At 37.8% G+C, this 21,364-nt stretch overlaps 1 long non-coding RNA gene across 2 annotated transcripts in view; it reads right to left on the reverse strand.

Annotated features, from left to right (window-relative positions):
- Positions 1-3,417: 3,417 nt before the first annotated feature.
- The window catches only part of LOC107313110, an 87,485-nt gene continuing 69,538 nt past the window's right edge, over positions 3,418-21,364 (reverse strand). The window contains exons 7-8 of one of the 2 annotated variants that reach the window (XR_004306963.1): positions 14,596-14,767; positions 3,418-5,163 (exon numbers count right to left, since the gene is read on the reverse strand). This is a non-coding gene — a long non-coding RNA (uncharacterized LOC107313110). The other variant, XR_004306965.1, reaches the window with a different exon arrangement.

A 21,364-nucleotide genomic window follows, 5' to 3' on the forward strand; every position in this document is an offset into this window, starting at 1 on the left:
ATGGACGCACGAGCTCTGCGCTGCAGCCAGGTCTCCCGAGCAGGTATCTGCTCGCGTATCTGCTCACGATGTGATCCCTATTTCCCCTTTAGTTTATCATTTTAGCTACTGCAGCCCCTTCGCTCTTCCCATTGTTTCCCCGCTAACTTCTCCCACTTGTTTATTGGTGTTTCACATCACCTCACCATCACTCTTCTTTATTGCTTTTTTTTTTTTTTTTCTTCTCTCAGACATTCTCCCTGACATGTCCAGAAATGTAAAAAAGTAAATCTCTGATTCTTCCAATTTACTTGCTCTCCGCAGTGCTCAGCCAAAGTCACTAAGAAGGTTCCTGTTGAAAGAGAAAAGCAGAGGAGGCTCAGCGTGAACTCTCCTTCTTTTTAAGCATTCAAAAGCATTTTATAAGCCATTGTCTCTCTCTTTTTCTTTTTTTTTCCACAAACCAGCGCCGTGTGGCAAATTGTGCAGAATAGAAATGCCTATAATGAATGTATTTAGTACTGGGTCACGCCGATGAACATTCTGCCCCCATGAATAATACTGTTTTACAAGTTTGCAGCCCTTTCAAATTGCTGATCCCCAAACCCTATAGGCAAACTAGAAAAGCTAACACAAGCAACTGGGACTTTAGAAACCCATAGCCATCTGGCCTAAATCTCTAACAATCCGAGCCAATAATTATATCAATTCAGGCTTTAGTGAACCCCTTTGCAAACACCAAAAGAGCAAAGAAAGGAATTAGTGGCCATTCTAAGTTCTGGTGGAGAAAATTCAAAGATAATCTAATTCCATTAGTTCACGGGCAGTTTTTTTTGTTGTTGTTGTTGTGGCTCTGATAAATCCTCCTATAACATTTCTCCAAAATGTCAATGTAAACTCTTTTCCAACTATAACTGGGGAAACGGGTTCAATTAAATGCAGTTCTGAGTGTCAATAAAAAGTATTTTGTTGATAAAAGAAGTCACTGCCCCATTACACGACTACAGAAGATGAATAATTCATAGAAAAAATAATTTCCCTGCTGAAATGTAAACACTTTATATATATATATTTAAATGATAACATGTTCCTACGAGTAACTGTTGGGTACATTTAGCTGTGCAGAATTTGTTTCATGGTGCAGTTCTTATCACTTTCCAAATAGTAATTCCTTTTCATCACCTTGATCTTTCTCAGAGACACTCTCTGAGATACTCTCATATTAATATCTGTATTAACAGATAGCAGGATGCCTATAGATGGGAAGAGCGGCGTCTCTTTTCTTTTTTTCCTTTTTTATTTTGGCAAGTTCACCATCAGGTTATTTATAACATTGTCACAGAAGTCCACACTGTCACGCCACTAAGCATTAACACTTACAATGAAGATAAAGATGTCACTGGCACAGCTCTTATCTGGATTTTGAACTAAAGCAATGGAGAAGCATTCCTCTGCTGCTTTTTTTTTCCAGCATCCGCTTGAACCTCTGAGCCAGGAGAAGACCATCCTCACTCTGTTGGTGCAAAGGCTACAGCGTTGGAGTTAGTGGCGCTTGGCAACAATCACAGCACTCCTAGGGCTGACTCCTCACTCAGCCAGTGAAAGAGTCCTGTCTGAAAGTCTCTTAAACTCCCGTCCACCTTTGACATGGCAGACTTCCTTTACAAAGGGAAGGGAGAGTCCCACGTGCAGCCCGCAGACAGTTCTTATGGAGCGTGGTATTTGAGTGCTGCTAGGCACGTGAGCGGAGTGCTGCTGGCCTCCTGGAGACCAAGCTGGGCTATTCCCACCCGATACCTATCTACTCACTGCAGTGGTGAATTCAGAAATGCTCAGCAGTGCACATGTGGAAAGAAAAGAAGGCATCTCCCAGTTGGACTTTTGCCTACTCTGCTGCTCCGGAAGCCTCAGCTGCACAACAGCTTAAGTAATTTTTTCACTTAGCTGAAAATAGGTTTACTTCTTTGGTGAAGATGCTTTAAAGTCTGTCTTGTTTCTCAAAGGAGTTTTATTGAGCTTTGAAGCATATATCTCCTTCTAAAAGTTACTAATCCCCTAGGTGCATGGTATATATCCAAAACTTAGGTGACAGAGAATTTTACTTTGAGGAACTGCTTTAAGAAACAGTCCCTTGCCAGGGACAGGGCAGAAAGAAAATGATTTTCTTGACAATGACAGAAGCATGGTGAAATTAGCACAGTGCCATTTGGTTCATCCACCCCACCCCCAAAAAAGAAATGAGGTTTTATTCACTTTCAGTATGATTTATTGCCTTATGTTGCAACATGTTACAAAATGTCATATGCACTATGCTCCAGTGCACAAGACACAGCAAGACAAAATTTGATTTGACACCTGTGTAATGAATGTGAAAGACAAGTCTCCCTAAGTCAGAAGTGTATTTTAAAAGAACATTTCCATCACAATGAATGACAAAACTGGGGGACTGTTCTGTCTCTTTTCTTTCTTCTTCCTCTCCTTCTATCTGTCCCTCCCTCCTTCTTCTCTCCCCCTTCCTCTTCAGCGAGCTTGCTGCCCAAAGTAAAACCAAAAACAGGGCTCTCTCTTATCTTTTCACCTTACATTTCCATCTGATGCAGCAGAATGGGCAAAGGGTACCCATGTAAGAAGATGAGTGTTACCACTTCAGACTCACTCTTGGAGCCAGAGAGAAGTTGCTAGAGGTGAAAGGAGTCTGACATTTTAGCCTGATTTTCTAGCACGGACAACCGTATTATAGAAGTTACCACAAAGTAGTGCTGAATTTGTCCAACCTGTTAGCTGTCTCATCAGACATGCTTGTACCTGATACCTCTGCCAGAAGTAGGATGTGTTAGAGGTCAGATTGCTGTAAGAGACACCAAAGGCTGAGTGGGCCACTGCATTATCAAATAGGACCTCCTGTGTATCGTAGCCTTTTTAAGAGATTAGCTGGGGCATTTACTTTAACCTTTATTTGTCCCTCACTCAGGCATCAGTTATGCAGCAGATCACTGACCATCCCAACAGGGGACAGAGGCTGCTGATGGATAAATTAGAAAGGCCAAAAATCCTCTTGATACTATCAATCCTGACTTCCCCCAAATCTGCACCTTAAATTACTGTAACCCTGAGAGTGCTGCCCCTGTTGTGCCCCTTATTCCCAACAGGAGCATCCTCAATGACGGCTGTCACCTTTGAGACACCTGTAAACATAACAGCTATATCAGGGAAAAATGGCTTCTTGGCCTCAGTAGAACAGCTGTCATGCCCTGCCCATAAGTGAAGGAATGGGGTGACCAGAGGGTTAGGTTTAGGGTTAGCCCTTGAAGCAGAAGGAGAGGAAGGGTGAACAGAGAAATTTAGTTCATGCTCCTGATCTACACTTTTCACTGTTTCAAGTTGCTTTGAGAAATCTAATCAGTCATTAAAATACATCAAACCACAAAATTTTATACATTTGCTGATGGTTGGGAACTTTATTTATTTATTAATTTATATAAGTGAGTTCAAAATTAGATTTTACATTATCATCAATCATTGTGGCAAAGGGCAGGGGAGCAGATTTTCTGCTACATGAGTAAAATTTCATGGCAGTTTTGCAATGCAGCATTGTGTATATAAATAGCAAGTTAAACTTGTACATGGTTCATGCATGGTAAGTGCTGTACCAAGATATTTAGTCTCTTTCTGAACCAATAACACATTTATCTCTCATCGTTTTACCAAGTGCAAAATGCCTGAGACTTACAGCATACTGAATCTTTATTATAAGGAAAGGTTACTTTTGAATATGAGTAATCATTAACAGACAGGCACAGAATATAATGAAAATTCCATTCTGATCACTCTAAGTGCATCTGAAATTGTGTTTATCATTCTGTTTAGTTGTTTCTTTGTAAAGTATGATGTAGAATACCTCTGCTAGCCTCCTACTTCAAACTGCCTTTAAGAGCAAGGTATGCACTTGGTTTTCAGCATTATTTATGCCTGGGACCTACCAAAGGCACCTTTAAAAATATAGTATGCTTCTTTCCCCACACACCTGAGGAAACTACAGTAACGATTTCTCATAAATGCCTCATTAACCCAACTGTGGCTGTGGTTGTACACGACTGCCCATTTCCTAATACCTCTTTTTTTTTTTTTTGTCACCAGAACCAGATGCTCCAGAGCAGAGTGGCTATGACATTCAGTCCATGCCCAGTGGGTCTGGAGAAACACTGACATAGTTGAAGACCCCGAACCCCACTCCCCCATAAGGAAAACAGTGTCAAGAGCCGAGACATTCCTCAGGTGCATGTTTTCAGCCTTATGAACTGATATAATTGCACTGAATATCCTATGCCTGCTTTTATTCCAGGTGTTAACTAATTGTGTACATATATATATGACTGGTATACTACATATAATTCATGTAACACATGTAATTGACATACTTGAGTTTGAAATAAATGCTTTCCATCATACTGCTGCAGTTCTCTAGGGATGAACACCTCGCCCTAGCACCCTTCAGGGCCATTCTCACATTTTACAGGGCAGAAGATGTGCTACATTTGTGATTCTTCCCCTCACAAGAGTGAGGATTTGTAAAGGAAGGGTTTGAAGTTTGGCATAGATGTGAATTTAGCCAGGGCTACAGTGCACACTTAGTTAAATTACCAGCTCAAACCAAGCTTTTTAAGCAACTTTAACTTTCTCCACTACCCCTGGGAGTTTAAAAAAGGAGCATAATTGCTGCTTCAAGTATCTTCAGACCAGACAAAGCATGTCTTCAATCTTCCCCTGACAGGCTAAGCCAAACAGTCGAGACCCACTCATCTGCACCTCCTGCCAGCAGCTGCCTGCGACCAGCTCACCCTGAGGACACCAGAGACGCTCATAGTCTGAGCCTCACAGGGCTCAAATTCTGATGGCAATGAAGGACACTTGGTCAGACTTGTTCAGAAACAGATATTCTTGGGCTGAGATTTCCTGCAAGAATCTGAATCTCTCCACGTGGCAGCATTTAGCAATCCTGTGTTGCACATCATGGCCAGGAAGGGAATCTGGTGCTGGTGGCCTTCACCTCTTCAAAACCTCAGGCACAGATCGCCAGCCATCCTGCTCCAAGAGTCGGGACCAAATATGCAGTTTGTTTGATTTCACAATAAATATTTATACAGCACTCTACATGGTTATCTGCATTTTATGTTCTTGATTTTTCTGGGAAAAAAAAAAGAAAAAAAGAAAAAAAAAAAGAGTAAAGAAATGTTCCCCGCTTCTATGTCATGGGAAAACATGTGAAAATGTAAACCTGCTGTAGGAAGCAAGCACAGTGGGAGATGTAATGGGAAAAAGGCAAGCATGGTTTATCAGTGGAATATGTAACATATACTGAACATCCGGCTTCCCAAGTAAGTTGTTAACAGTGCTCAATACAACTGTTTCTCTTTAAAGAATCAGATGTTCCTTTTCTTTTTTTTTCCTTTTTCAATAGACGCAGTATGGTAAAACTGGTGCCATAAAGTCATTGCGAGAGACAGCAAACAACTTTGTTATCATAATAGGCTTTTTTTTTTTGTCCTTTATTAAACAATGGCTCTAGCAGGTGGCATGTGGCTGGGACCGGGTCTATCACCATCTCCAGGGTGCCAAGGCGTCCCTTAAAGTTTCTGTGGGAGGAATTTGTTGGTGGGATTTGGATTGTAAAGGCACGTGAGCATCTGCTGCCTGCTCAGTCTCATTACCATTGACACAATTAGCTCCTGCAGCTCCTGACCTGGCAGCCAGAGCCGGGACTCAATTTTCCTGCCTCCCTGACAATACTCATTACCATTCATCAGGAGCACTCGGGCTCCTCTTCTCCGAGTCTGGGCCAAGGGACTGCAAAAACAGTTCACACAGGGTTGGAAGAGCAAAGGGACATAACAGCTACTAATGGCCTAAAATCAATGGCCTTAATACAGAAACACCAATAAACTTTCAGCATTCATAGTAAAGTTTTTTAGGAAAGTCACTGTATTGTAAAAATAGACTTATTTGTCTTTACATTTTTGTATGCTTTTGGTAAGTATCTTATAAGCTGTTTCAGTGATTCAGAAGACATTACAGAGTGCCACTGCTCTTATTCCATAATCTCAGCCATATTCAAAATTGTGAAAAACTTTTGATTTATTTTGTTGTGGTTTTTTGTTGTTGTTGTTGTTGTTGTTTTCCCCCCCCATTATGAACAGACAAACTCTAGTTTCTGATTATGAGTTAATTTGGAAAACAGCCTGAGACTTTTACTCTTTAGGATATAGGGAACTTCAGAGTTAACTGACATCTTCCTCTGATGGCCACAGACTAAACAAAATGTTAACACGTATCTGCAGATAAAGCCTTTGCATTCCTTTAAGTGTCCTCACCCCATGTAAAACTGCAATTATTTTTCATTTTCCTACAACAGATACTGCCTGATTCCTCCTTGCTGGCCCCATGTCCTTTTATTGCTTCAAAGAACCCCTTGCCCATAAATGGAAAATTAGAGAAGTTGCCGTTTTTTAAATAAATCACTCAGCTAAGAGCAGAGAGTAGGGGAAGGAGAAAGAGAATGAGAATTTAAGCTGCCTCCTGCCTCCTGAATAGAAGTCAAGGATCTCTCTCAGTCTTTGAACAAAGAAAACAGAAGAGCTTCAAGGCTCGAATGTGCAGTAATCTTACACTTTTCGAATGTTGCATAGATAGCAAGTTGTGACCTCACTGAAAAATACTAGATGTAAGCAGAAATACATTTACGACCACATGTCTTTCCTAAGACTGTCTCTGCTTGCTCTCTGTAACACCAGAGGATGGAAAATGTCACACAGAGCTGGGGATGAGGTGAGGGCATGACATTTATTTTCAGATGTTTTTAAAACTCAGAGCAGTGTTATTGTTTCCATAAATCATTACTACAGGTTTATTTTCCTCAGCCCCCTCGCTGTCTTGTTAGGCAAAACACAAGCTGGGCATTGCTGCCCCACAGAGCTAAAATGAAAGAAGTGGCCGTGTTTTGGTGAGCTTCCCAAAATGATGTCTGGTTCCAGACACCGCTGTGGTTGTGCAAACCCAGAGCCCGGAGGAGAGGAGGGCCAAGGGCACCTCTCTTGCTGATACTCAGAGTGCATGCTTGTTTGCAGAACTGCCCCAGTTCTTGTGGCTTTGTCATGGAAATGTGAACCCTGAAAGAACAGTCTATTATGTCAAATTACAAATTATATTATAGGGTTTTAAGTAATTGTTTGCTTACTGTTGTCATGCACATGTGGTTTATTGAAAGTTGATGTAATCATTTTGGCAAATTTCCACTGGCAAGAATCAGGCGGGGTTAACTCTGAAATCAGCTGTCGTGGGGGCTCGCACCAGGCAGTTAATGGATGAAAGGCTGCCACAGACACCCTTCAAAGTTAATTTGCGCAGACTCATTTTAGAAATAGTGCACTATGGCCCAACTGTATGAAATGTATTGTGTGTGTATTAGTATTCATAAAATTCATTAGAACCCCATTAGTTCAAATGAAAGAATTGTGCTGCTTTTGTACTATATAAATGAAATTCTTTGTGGCCAGCAAGAGGATACAAAGTGTACAGAAGATACATCAAAAATGTGTTTTGATTTTCTTGAGACGTTTCAATCTGACAGTTTTCATCTGTCAGGAAGATTTCTGCTTCAATCAGATGTCAATTCAATTAAATATGCAAGACTATTCCAAAATAACCTTAACTTAATGGAATGCATTCTCTCACCAGGCTGCATAAACATGGGTACACCCACATTTTTTTTTTTCCCTTTCTGTGGTCCAAAACATTTATGTCAGACCCTGGAACATTTCAGTATGACGCAATGAGGCAGCTGGCATTTCTTTTACAGAAAGTTTCTAAATTAGAAAATAGTAATAACTGGACTGGTACTGAAGCATGGTGCTCTTAACACATACAATTATTTTCCAAACATAACTGTTTTTAATGGAGCAAGCAGCAGGTGTTATGCACATATATGAAGTATGTATTTATGTACATGTAAAATTTTGAGAGAAACAAGGAGTTTAGTGAAAAGATCTTTGTAATTCATCTCCTTAAGTTACTTTTGCACTTTTCAGCTATTTGTAATCATTTTTCATAGGTGCCTTTTCTTTAGGGTGTCTGTGCTAGTAAGATGTTGGCCTATTTCAGTGGAAAATGTGTAATCATATGATTATTATTTTCACTACGGATCACATCAGTTGACTTAGGGATGCCAAAGAATACTTCCCTCAGCTGACTATAACACTAGATTTTGTTTATAGCTGACAGTAAGCTCCACCTTCTTGGTTGGTGGGAGCATAAGGAAGGAAGGAGCCTGTTGAATGAGGTATCCATGAGCATAGATGAGTTAATGGTTTAATTCCAGCCAAAGTGTATATTACTGAATCTAGATCAAATTTGAAAAATCCTTGGTGGAAACTCTTAGATGGACATTCCAAGATCACAAGCATGTCTCACATTCACAGCTGATAATATTTTAAGAGTTTAATTTTTTGAAGTTATAGCCTATATAGTTCTAAGTTCTGTTCACATTCAGTTTCCAATTTCCACCTGGGTCAAACAGCCCTCAGCCGTGACAAGCGGCTGACTCGCTAGTAATTCAACATGGTTATGGTCCATAACCAGGACTTCAAGCAGATTTTGTTCTCATAACCGTGCTTCAAGCTTCATTTCAGTACATTAATATCTGACAGGTCAGGATGGTTTGATTTGTTTGTACCATCAGGGAATGTGCTGCATTCTCTTTGGCATCAATAGGCAGAAAGGGACATAGGAAGTACTGTACTCATAGGCTCACCTGGACTGGATACATTAACTGATTTGACTGCATCTGAAAAGTCCACCTCCCAAAATATCTGCCACTGGGCCAAATTCTGCTGTCACCAATGAATACATGGGGAACACAAGTCCTCACTTTTAATAGGATTAAATGAATGAGATAAACCATTTCTCAGAGTATGGCTCATGATGTGTGCCAGATTTATGTACCACTTGCCAAAACCAAATGTAACTGAGGGGAAATCATGTTTATAAATTGATTTGTTTCCCTGAAATACAATAGAGGTGTTTGCACTGTAATTGCAACAATTCAGATGAAGGAATTTATCTTTTTTAAGAAAGAAAAAAAGGAATATACATATATGTATATTATATATATAAAATATATATATATGTATATATATATATACATATATGTATATTATATATATATGTATAGTATATAATATATATAAAAGCCTGAGCCTTATCCATGTGAAAATGAAGCCAAAATGATTGATTTGTATTCTCAAACAAGCTATATACCTAGTCTCATGATCTGTACATTTAGAAAATGAGAAGCAGTCTTTATAGTCCCTTGCCTTTGACAAATCTGATCGTTACTACTTCTCCAGTTACTAAGTTTAATTTATGGTGCCCTCAGACCACAACAGAAAACCAGCTAACTATTTTTCACAGATCTTCTGCAATGCATGAATTCTGAAATTAGTTTATTGGAGCTGAGCACCCTGGAGATTGTCAGGTTACCATGATATGTATACACAAATAAGGAATTGAGTAAGAGGGAGAAGAGAGGGAGAGAAAAGATGCCTCATTGTTAGTGTTAGCATTTTGCAGGACAACCAACCTACTGTAAAATCTACTTGCAAAATATGTGGGGTTTTTACCTAGTGTAAAATCATGGAAGCCTGACATACTTTAAATGAAATCCATGCAATGTGTATTTAAAATAAGAATAATAACTACTTCAAAAGGAAATATATATATATACAAAATAAACTGAAAATGAGCCTTAAAATGAAAACCTATATAAATTTTCATGTGAATCCCACAAAGTCACTTTGTTAACAGACAAGCACTAGTAGGCATCATTGTTTCAGATTTCTTAAAAAAATTCCAAGTTACTTTTTGTTGAAAATTGAAAAATTATACTAATTCATGGTAGTTTTCAGTTCTCAGGCTCCCAGTTGGTATGCCTGCCTTGCTATGTGGCATATATCATTTCTAATGGCTGGCTTTGTGTCATTATGCAAAATTGCTTTCACAGGATTTTGGACTGCCCAGACAATAACTACCATCTCCCTACAAGCAATGAATTTTACTGATGACAACAGCAACTGCATATGCAACCATGAGCACTGTGCACACAAATAACAGAAGTAGATACATACCATAACATTGTGCTGAAACCCAATGTTCCCAAACTGAAAGTATATAGATACATTAACTTCCACACGCTTATTAAAAACAACAACTGCAGCAAAACAAAACAAACAAGCAAACAACAGAGAAGAAGGGGAGACATACACATTAAAAATACATAGTAAAATCTACATAATGCATAACATAAAAAAAGATTAAAATGAGAATAAGAGAAACACAGAAGCAGCATTAGCATGTATTAATTTTTGACTGTGAAATCAAAACAAAAAGGCATAATCTTGGGTAAACAAAAGTTAATAACAATTTCATTTTGCGTGTTTACATGCCAAAATAATATGAGATTGGAAATGATGGAAAGAGTCCACTGTTGCTGGAAATCTGACCACAAGCAGGACCACAGAAGTGAGGAAGGCATCTTTGGAAAGGGGATGGTCCAGCTGAATTTGAACATCAGCATTACAAGTGGTAAAGTGCAAAGAGGAATATCTGGGAAATAACAAGTGATGAACTTAATGGGTAGTGGTGAGAACAGGTTTTTAGGAAAATAAGTATGGAAGAGAGGCAGAAACAAGGAATGAGGAAAGAAAATGGGATATGTGTCAATTCCATTCCTGTTTGGACTACGCTTAATAAAAATAAATAAATAAAACAACCAAAAGATCACCTGGAAAGGACAATGTGTAAATGGTATACAACATTATATTAACAATTTTCTAGTTCTGTTTTAATCCGTTTGCACAGATTATACTTACAACTGGAAGAATAGAAAGGTAGAAATGCAATATCTGCTTCTGCTCTAGTAAGGGGATTTAGAGACTCAGGAGAAATTCTCACATGCACTCCCCTGTACAATAACTTTTCAGAAAACTAACAAGATTTTGCATAAGCTCTGGTTAGAAAAACATGAGCATTTAAAACCCTTTCTGTGCTCCTGAATCCCTGAAAGTCTAAACATTAAAATATTGAAAGCCCAGGAGAAATGAGCTTTCAGTTCTCTCTAACCAGCAGCCTGGACACCTGCATTAAAAAGAAAAATAAAGCTTTAAATATAAGAGCAAATATCTCTGTACAAACTGTGAGAAAAAAAAAAAGAAAAAAAAAAAAGTCAAACATTTTTTTCTTGATGTATCTCCAACAGTCGTCTTTTTATCATCTTAAAGAATTATAGTTATTAGCATATCAATTATTGCAGGTGAAGGGATTTTATGATGCTCATCACAGAGCAGGCTCAGCCATTGTCTTTCCTCTTTCTGGTGAAAAATAACTTTACTTTAGCATTATCCAGTCTTCAGGCTTGTTACCTAGAACCATTAGGATTTCATCAATGTCCTTTTCTCAGTGAATCAGAATAAAAAGCCAACGAGTGGCTCTCCTGATTGTCAGAGGGAAGAAATTCAGTTTTTCTGCAAATGGTGAAGAAGAAACCAAATGTATATTCCAGCTTAGTATGCACAATGATATATATGCCAGGTAATCCTTAACTCCTTCTAACATGTTATGAGAAGAATATAGAGATTTAAATGAAATAATTATTTAATAAAATATATATTTTTAAGTAAGAAATAACACCAAACTTGTTACATCTCTGTCCCACTGCATGCTATAAATAACTTGGTTTTTGCAAGGTTGCAGTTGTAGGGATTGGCAGACAAATCCAAGCCTGAAAGCGTACAGCCTTAAAGTTATCTCCCAGTCCCAAATATTTTCCTTGAAGGGACCTTGCTTCTGAACATTGTATACTACATAAGGCAAGTGTAGTGCACATATTTTACGGCTGATACAATCTGACTTTGCTTCCCAAACTGATGACTGAGGCAGTTCTTTCAGCCATTTCTTTTTTTTTTTTCTGCTATATCAAGTTAATACTGAAAGTGTTTGATACACTCTATTATCCCATAAGAATCAAAGAGAATTACCCTTAAGGTACACATTTTTGTAACTGATTGAATTGAGAAAGAAATAGGATTGCATTTTTTAGTTTGGCTTCTGGTTTGTGCTGGTTGAACAGATCCCAAGAAGGAATACTTCTTTCCCAATTAGCTAAACATTTTTTCCTACCCAGTATGAATTTCACCATATCTTATAGCATTCTTATGGCATACAAATGCTAAGAACAACTTCTGTAGTAGAAACAGAGAATATCTACATAGCTAGATATGAATTTCTACCTCAATATGGAAAATGCATATGAAAAATCTACATATAAGTACTGTTTCTGAGATTTCAGGGATTCTTTTTCGTTTCCTTTTACCATTATATTTCATCTAGATATATTACTCTCCCTTTTTTTTTTATCAAATGAGTTGCTTTTGCTGCTTCTCTACTGTTCATTGAGATGATTTCTGAAATGGCTTTGAAGTATTTTATAACTCTGCATATATAGACATATACAGATACACATTTTAAAATACATTATTGTCTGTTTCCATATATTGTTGTTGTAAATCTGTCTGGCCAGAAACCACCTTCCACCAAACTTCTGCCATTCACAGTGGGTGCCACTCTTGTGACTTTGTCCTTTGTATTTGTGCTGGTGGAAAGGAAAGTGGATTCTCTGGAACAATGGAGAAGTCCTGTGAACAGTTTTTATCCAGTCTAAAACTTTGGGCTTGGCATCATATTTCATGAGAATCCAAGAGAGACCAGAGCACTACTGGAGTGCTAGTTTGTCTGCTGTCTTTATAACTACACAAGAGATTTGCTATGTTGTAAATTCAGTTTTGAATTTAGGGGGTCAGCTGACCAGCAAATAGAGTCCTCAGAGTATAAACAAAAAAAGGAAAAGATTTCAAAAAAGTACTGGGGAATACTGACATTTTTCATGACCCTGTGCAGAGCAGGAGGGCTGCTCTGCTGCTGCAGGCTGGCTCGTGCTGGGAGCCAGGACATATGGGGCTCATTAAGTTCCAAACAAGTTACGAAAGTTTTAAGCAGGAAAGAGCTCTGTTTGAGGAATGAAACATTTGCAAGGAGCCTCCGAGTCAAGAAAATGTTTTCTTCTAAAGCTTTTTGCTTTGTCACTTTGTACTGCCAGGAAAGGAAAGGGAACTCAGGAAGTATGTTTACCTAGACTAAATGCACATTGTTAACAGCATAAAATTCTTCAAAAGATGGAAAATTCAGACGTAGTTGGAAGTGGAATCTATCAGAATGTATGAATCATGGCATATTTCCTGCATAACAAACTGCCCAAGACATTAAAAGAAGAAGAAAAAAAAGTAGAAAGTGTCAAGCTTTGTCTTAAGTTTACATGGAGAAGCATATGTATACATGTATGTGAGCATGTATGTATATAAATACATATATACATACATATAAACAATGATAAGTTTTACATTTCAGATGGAAGACTGGTTTCAGGTCTTCATCTCAGGTCTTCATCACAGAAAGAATAAGTAAAGTAATGAAATTAATATATTCATGAAAATGCAGCTGCTCATACATTTTTGTACAGTCTTGTTCCCATCAGAAGATGCTGTCAGAAGCAACACATTGGCACAAAGAGAAAAATCAAACTTGATAATCAGCATTTTTCAAAATATATGTCATTAAACTACTCCAGAATCACTGCATTTATGAGGAGCAGAAAACCAGGGAACAAGCTTTAATTAAAGTAATTTTCAATCAGGATGGAAAAAAACATCACAGTGTAGAAATATCCCCACAGCCAAAACACCTCACAAGCTGGCTACAGCCTAACATGTACAAATGATCAGGAGAAATGAAGGACATTTAATGCTTGACTAGTAGTAGCCAGCTCCCATCATCTCAGTCCACATAAAAGTCAAACCTGGCAACAGACAACGTGGGGGAAAAAAGCCACAAAGTGGCCCTATGCCTTCTCGGCCAGCCAGTACTGGAGTGATCCATTTGTGATAACTGCCATTACTCAAATACTACTTTAGGAGCTCAACTAAAATAATTTATTCCTTGTCAAGTTTTAACAAGAGACTTTCATTTTTAGTAGCTTTACTTTTTAAAAATCAATTATTTATATTTCAGATCAATTCCAAAAAAGAATCTGCATTATCATGATAAAAAGTTAATTCCCAAAATACAGGTGAGTCTTGCTCATGCATCCCAAGTACTCCCAGCCTTACAGTTCAATTTCTATAGGCTGTTAGAACATCCAATTTTTGCTTATTATATTTCTGTGAAACCTAATAGAATATGACCCAGTTTCTTCATGCACACTGATATACATTACCTCAAGGAATAAGTTGCCTGAAACAAAAACATCTTACACACCTCCTTGACAAAAACAAGCAATCTCTATGACTTCATTTCTTTCACTTGTAGGGTCCAGCCAGGAACCCACTCAGGTTCAAACATCTCTCAATATTGCACAGATTTAAGTACATCATTTACACAGAAGTCACATACATATAATTTCTTTCAAAATCCAACTTTTCAACAACGTCTTATTGATTTGTAAGAGAGGTATCTGACCTGAAAATCCACTTTGTTCCTCTGTGGATGAGATGAATGGCAGATTAAAAAGCAATAATTTCCTTAGAGAAAAACACACAGCTAATGGAGTACTTCTTGTAGATTTGAAGACTTTTCATAGTTTCATAGTTTCGTGCTGGTTGGAAGGGACCTTACAGATCATCGAGTCCTCCTAGGGATAAAAAGAGAGAGAAAGAGAGAATTTATGAGAAAATATATTGAAAAAAAAAAAAAAAAAAAGAATAGATCTGAGCAAAAAGTAGGACTTGAAATATATTGCTGGAATTGATTATTAACTCTGTTAGTGGGTATGATCTTAACTTTCTGTCTTAAATTGTGTTATAAAGCAGCTTCCTGGTGAAATGCTAACGGGGGAAATCTATCTCGAATTATTCTCAATACTGTGGAAAATCATAACAAATACCAGTGCTAGTAATGGTAGTAATATATATTACTTGCTTAATTATATATTATATAGAATGATCTGAAACTTTGTTTGGGTAAACATAAATGTTCATTTACCTGTTACTTCTGAACATTGCATGCTCTTCCTCACGTAAAACTACCCTTAATTCTTTGGTTCTGCAATTTTGGAGATTTGCTAACAAAACCATTGTCCATTATAATTATTTTTTTCTGTATAAGGGTATAAAACGGAAGTATACACATGCAGAATCAGAAGTGCACAGAAGTTGATCTAAAAAATTTCATTACTAACTAGCAATGAAGCCAGAGCAGTTATATTGGTTTTACAAGTTCATCTGTGCACTCAAGTGGACATTTATGACAAAAGTCTGCTAAATGCAACAATTTTGACTACACCAGAAATTTCTGCACATGGCATACATATGTATGTGTGTGTGTGCATATATATATATATATATATGTATATATATATATATGCAAAGCAATTTTTGCTTTGTACATTGAGCTGTACCTCACAGGGCCTGTTGGAGGAAGCAGCCATTTTATATTCAGCTTGGATTCACTTTTTTTATAGATAGATAGATTCATATTGTGATGTCTTACAGTAAATTTTTCAAGGCTTTTCCTTGTTATTTGTTCTCAGCTTATTAAATGTAAAATCACATTGGTCTGAAGAGGTATACATAACTCACGAAACTTGAAAGGTTTTAAAACCATGCAAGACATTTCTTTTTTGCATTCTGGAAATGATGGAAGAGATAAGAAAGATGTTTGAGTTGTAGAAAAGCATTCAAAGTGCCTGACATGGCAGAGGATGTGTTTATGCTGTTCAGGTGGGTAAGGAGGGAGTATGTCTGAATACTCATGGCAGGAATACACAGCTTATCACAATGAATTAGCAGAGTTAGCATCACTGCAGTTTTGTTAAATAAAATAAACGGCAGAAAAAGTCTAGTTCACAAATAACTGTATCTCAGCTTCAAACACCAGTGGTAGATTTATGAAATACACACCTTTTGTTAAGGAAATAGTCTTAGAATCCGCCGTTTGGGACACTTAAGAATCACTGAGAAACCAGCCAGTCTTTTCTGGAAATTACAGAACTAAAAGTAGGGTTGGGTCTAAGTTCAAGGACTTCACAGTCTGCTAAAATTTGGACAAGATCTTGAATTTCCAGGCTCCAAAACAGTGAAAGCTCTGTGTGTTACTGAGCTTGTAAGCTTAGTCAGATTCATGAGCAGCAATTTTACTTCACCAGTTGCTGTGCCCTTTGTAACAAGGGGCCACAAAATGGCAGGATTTGGGTCTCCTGTGGGCCCCCAGGCTGGCAGAGAAAAAAGGAAGGAAGAAAACGAGAGTGCGGGCAGGAGAACCTTTCAGACTGCATGCAGCTCTCATGCAGTGTATTTGACTTATCTCAGTGGAGTGTGCACTGTAGGAAAAAAAACATGTCACTGCTCTAAAACTGTCTTTTCTAATTCAGTGCATCCATGTATTGTTATAAATCGGTTTCCCAAACACTGAAAGATACCGAGACAAGAGAGCAACTTTGACTGTTAGCTATCAACTCAGATAATGAAAACTTTCTTTCAGCATTAAGCTTCCAGTGTACAAAAAAAAAAAAAAAAAAAAAGACTAAAAATATAAATAAATGCCTTCATGTTTTGCCTAGGAGAGGGTTCCTTCTAAGTGCACATAGGAATGAGGCATTCGCATTCATCCTGGTTCAGTTTCCAAGGGAGTTTTAAAAGCATCTGGAAGTCTACAGTACAAATTGCTGTCCTTTGCATTTCTATATTTCTGAGTCCTAATTATAGGATTGTTGGCAGATGAAGCTGTCAGACAGTCAAGCTTGAGTACTTTGTATGTTAGTTTGGGTTTTGTTAGAGGTTAATAAAGAAGCATATTGAACACACTACATACCTTATGCTTAGGTATCATATTTCAAAACATATTACCTATAGGTGCACACATTTCAGCAGGTATGCTGGCAGTTTTACTATAAACGTCTGTCATGATGAAAGAAACAGAATAATTATACTATAATATATTTGAGCATTGTACTTATCCCAAGGTCAAATATATAAGCAAAGAAGTTTTGAATGAGTAGAGCATTTACAGACTCTGAGAAATGCTTCCTTCCTACATATACCTGTCCATATTAGTTTGTCTGCTGTAAATTCTTGGTCTTTCAGGATGAAGAGTTATTAGCGCCGAGAATATAAACGAGTCTCACTTTGTCACCATAAACAATATGCTACTACCTGTAAGCACCGCAGGGAAACAGTAGGTACTGTCTTCATATTAGCATCTCCACATTTGACAACAAAGACATATTTTGCCACATGGCTAAGTCTCGGGGCAGACAGCTTATTTATATAACTTTGGCTAACCAGTTTCCTTCAAAAAGAATGAAACCTTCTCTAAATGATAATCTTTTGACTTCCAACAGGATAGTGATTTACAGAGCTGCAGAGACAACACTGTGTTTAAAAGGCTTTAAGATGCCATTTAAAGCTTTTACAGTGCAACAGTGCTTCTAATAATACACTTAGTGCTCCAAGTTGAGACATCTTGCTGAAGAAAGAAATTCTTCTTGTACATTTTAAAATGAAGTACTTACTCATGATATAAATATATTTTACTGCAACCTGTGGAAAACAGCTTGCAAAATATAGTTACAGTTTCATAGTATCTGGTAATCAAACAAAGAGCAGTGAGGGCAGAGTGGGAGGAGAAAGGCTGCATGAGAAACCCCTGGATGTCTGATATGAGAGAAAATGACATCCTTGATGTAAAAGCACTCTAACGATGTAAACTAGAAGGATGATGTACATAACCATTCTAGTGTAACGCACATGATTTTCACTTGGACAGATATGTTATTTAGATCCTGTCATGAAATGTAAGTCTTCATTTTCTTTATACATCCAAGTAACTAGATTTTCCACTCAGCAAAGCAGCACCGTAAAGTCAGCTAAAGACACAGCATCAGATGTTCGAAGTTTAAGTATCCACTCTGTTGCGGGTCTGTGTTATACTCGGCCAGATGGTTGTGGTACATTTATTTCTAGAATACATTACTCACTTTTCTTGTGATCATTTCTGCATAGAAGCTGGCATCTACTCCAGTTTATGAACCTTTTGTGTTGGAATGAGGAGGAAACAGGACCTCATACTGATGAATCTCTTTATGCTAACAGCCAGAGGCAAGCATTTTGTTTGTTTGTTTGTTTAATGTGGGGAAAGTTGGTTAAGATTAGAACAGGGCAATTCATTGCGTAGGAACATCAAGCTCTCATTTCTATATGGTTAAGAGCCTCACCCACTGATCTATAAAGTCAGGTGAAGATTTGTCTGGCTTGAATGTTACTCAGATCAGTGTAACAGAGAAGGAATTGGAGTGTTTGTCACTACATCACAATGGATTTCTTGAACCTGAGCTTTTTCCCTTTCCAGTGGAAGATATTATTTAGATTCCGACAGGAAATAAAAGATTTAACTTTTTTATACGTTAAAGTAATTAGATATTCTGCACATTGCATCACTTTGTGGACCACTTTCCAGGACATTTTCTCTCCCAGCTGTCAAAATATTTAATCATTTGAATTAGCATTTCAGTGAAGTGCTATATTTTGTTTCTGCAGTTTTGAGAAGTCATACCGTGGTCATGTAATAGCAGATTTCTGTGAAATTCTGGAATAAACCATGGCTTTCTTCAGGGTACTCAAAGACCAAAGTTCTGAGATTTTCAAAACTGCACTGAGGAGCTCTGGCTGTAAGTTCACCTTCCTATGTTGGACATGTGGATGGAATTATCACTTTCAAGCTCTAGCTGTGCCTTTTGGGAAGAGAATGAGAATGGATGAAAGGAAAGAAAAATTCCTTGCCAGCTGGAAAGAAAGAGTGGGTGCAGACATGGGGATCAACAAAGCTCAAAAGGAGAGCAATTATGGGAAAGGGAAGAGTCTCTGTTGGTGGGTCACCTCCAGCTTGTGCATTTTGAAACAAAACTGTCCTGAGGCAAAGAAAGCAGGAGAAGAAAACAATGATTGTAGCTATCTGGGTGTTTCTGGTAGCCAGCAGAAAGGGGTTCCCGCATCAGTGCTCAAGACCAGTGAACGGAGAGCAGCAGAAACTGGGAAGAAAGCTGCAGGGGGATTGATCTGCAGCTGGTGCTAGCTGGAATAGCAAAAAGAAGAAGAGAAATCCCTGGAAGCAGCAGGAGAATTGAGCCTGGCAGGACAGGAGGAGAAAGGACTTGATAAGAAGCTGGAGCTTTTCCTTTGCTTTCCTGATGAGTTGAGCTCAAAGCAGCAGCACACTTCTGCGACAGGTACTTAAAGATGGAAAAGCTTACTGAAGTCAACAGACATAAAACAAGCCTACCAGCATGATGCAATTTTTGTGTTCCAGCTAGAGCTGGCAGTGACTTTTTCAACTAATTATAGTTTCAGCAAAATATGCAGTTTCACCTAACTTAATTTTGGCTGCAGAAAGAGTATCTGCTCCAATCTACTTCATTTCTCAAAATATCTGCAAGATTTTCATTCTATTTCACTTTCTTGCCAAATGGAAGTAGACTATTCTCAAAAAGTTTCATACATAGGAATTGCTGTCAGAAGACCAAAACAAATCCAGTTCCCAGACCATACATAATGATGTTCAAAAACACTTATTTTGTTTAGTCTTATCTGCTCTCTTCACCCCAGTGCCAGGAAAGGAGCACCTGCATAAATTAGCACTGCGTAGTGTTAGCCAATGAGTGGGTAAATTTGTCATGGATGGGAGCAAGGAAAACATGGCTACTCTCCTCCAATCGGCTGAAAGTCTATGAAATAGAAGGATACAAAACTGAAGAAAACTAGAAGATGGATTACAGTTGTGGAAGAGCTTCTGTAATTTGTTTTTATATTGATTTATCAGTACATAATATTCATTTGGCTATCACTAATCTCATTTCCCTAGACTCCCTAGACATGCACACACATTTTATAGTAGTACTTTTTCATTTAAGACATATGTGCTGAAGTTGAAAAACAATTAACCACTCTGAGAGGGAAAGGAGAGTAAAACTGTGACTATTGCTCATTCATCTGCTTTGGTTTATAGCAGTTTACTTTTATCTATAATTTTCTTCTTTTTATTTTCATCATTTCACTGCTGCTGTCACTTACTGCTCTGGTGATCTCCTGATAATATTCAATCAGGACATGTATTCTTGCTATGATCAGTATAACAGTGAGCATTAGGTTTGTTTTTGTAATCTTCAAATACTACAATCATCATCTACCACACAGAGGCACGGATCACAGGAGGATGCATTTATAAACTGCTAATGCAGATTTTTGGTTAAACCTGAGATTAAGTTGTATAAGATCCGTGGGATGTATTTTTAAACGTTTCAGAAAAGTTGGGTATTAATTAGGCTCCTTAGCAGAGGTAAATTAAATAAATATATCGTGCAGTGGCTTCTAACTACACCAAAGAGAACTGGGTGATATTTCAGAACTCTCTTAGCAAACCAGGACATTTTAGCTCTTAAAGGTAAGATTTTTGAAAGATGTCTAAATATCCAACAATCTGAATGATCCCTATAGGAAACTTTGAAAATACCCTGAAATCAATGAGTTAGGTACCTTCAACATAGTTGAATCTCATCAAGAAATACCAGTCTAGCTGAATATTTAAAAATAAAATGCTTAAAAATATATTTATGCCTGGCAGCTTCATTCATAATGAAGGCATGAATTGGACCTCCAAATAAAGCACACTGAAGAGTTTGCACACTATAAAACAATCAGATTAATTTTTGAATAACCGGATGAGTGGAGGACAGAAAGCAAATGTTAGAATGCAGTGGTACACCAAAACATACCATGCCCTTCATTCAGTGGACTATCGTGTGGGGTCAAGCTCTGTAAGCGCAGGAACAGTCAGGTTGGCTAATGCAAACAAGGAGCTGAAAGTAGAAATGCCTACATCCAAAAAGGATGCACTCAGAACCGTTCCTCAAATAGAAGTAACTGGAAAATTCTCAACTGAAAATTCTTAAAGAACTGGTGTAAGAAAATCTTTGTATTACAGGAAAAGAAAGTATGAATCAGCCCAGGCTGTAGGAATAATGCCTAAGAAATAAAAAAATTGTTAAACACAAAAGGGGAACAAATTCAGCTGTTGGTGAGATCATGATGAAAGTAAGGATCGTAAGTCTAGTCCTGGAATTTACCTTTTTTTAACAAAGAGAGGTCAATCAGAAGAAAGTTCCATTCTCCTTAGCATCTCTATCTGAAAATAACTTGTGTTATGAATAAAAGAGTATATTCTTCTGAAGAGAAAGCAA

The sequence above is a fragment of the Coturnix japonica genome, chromosome 4 (genome assembly GCF_001577835.2).
Source record: "Coturnix japonica isolate 7356 chromosome 4, Coturnix japonica 2.1, whole genome shotgun sequence".
Lineage (NCBI taxonomy): Eukaryota > Metazoa > Chordata > Aves > Galliformes > Phasianidae > Coturnix > Coturnix japonica.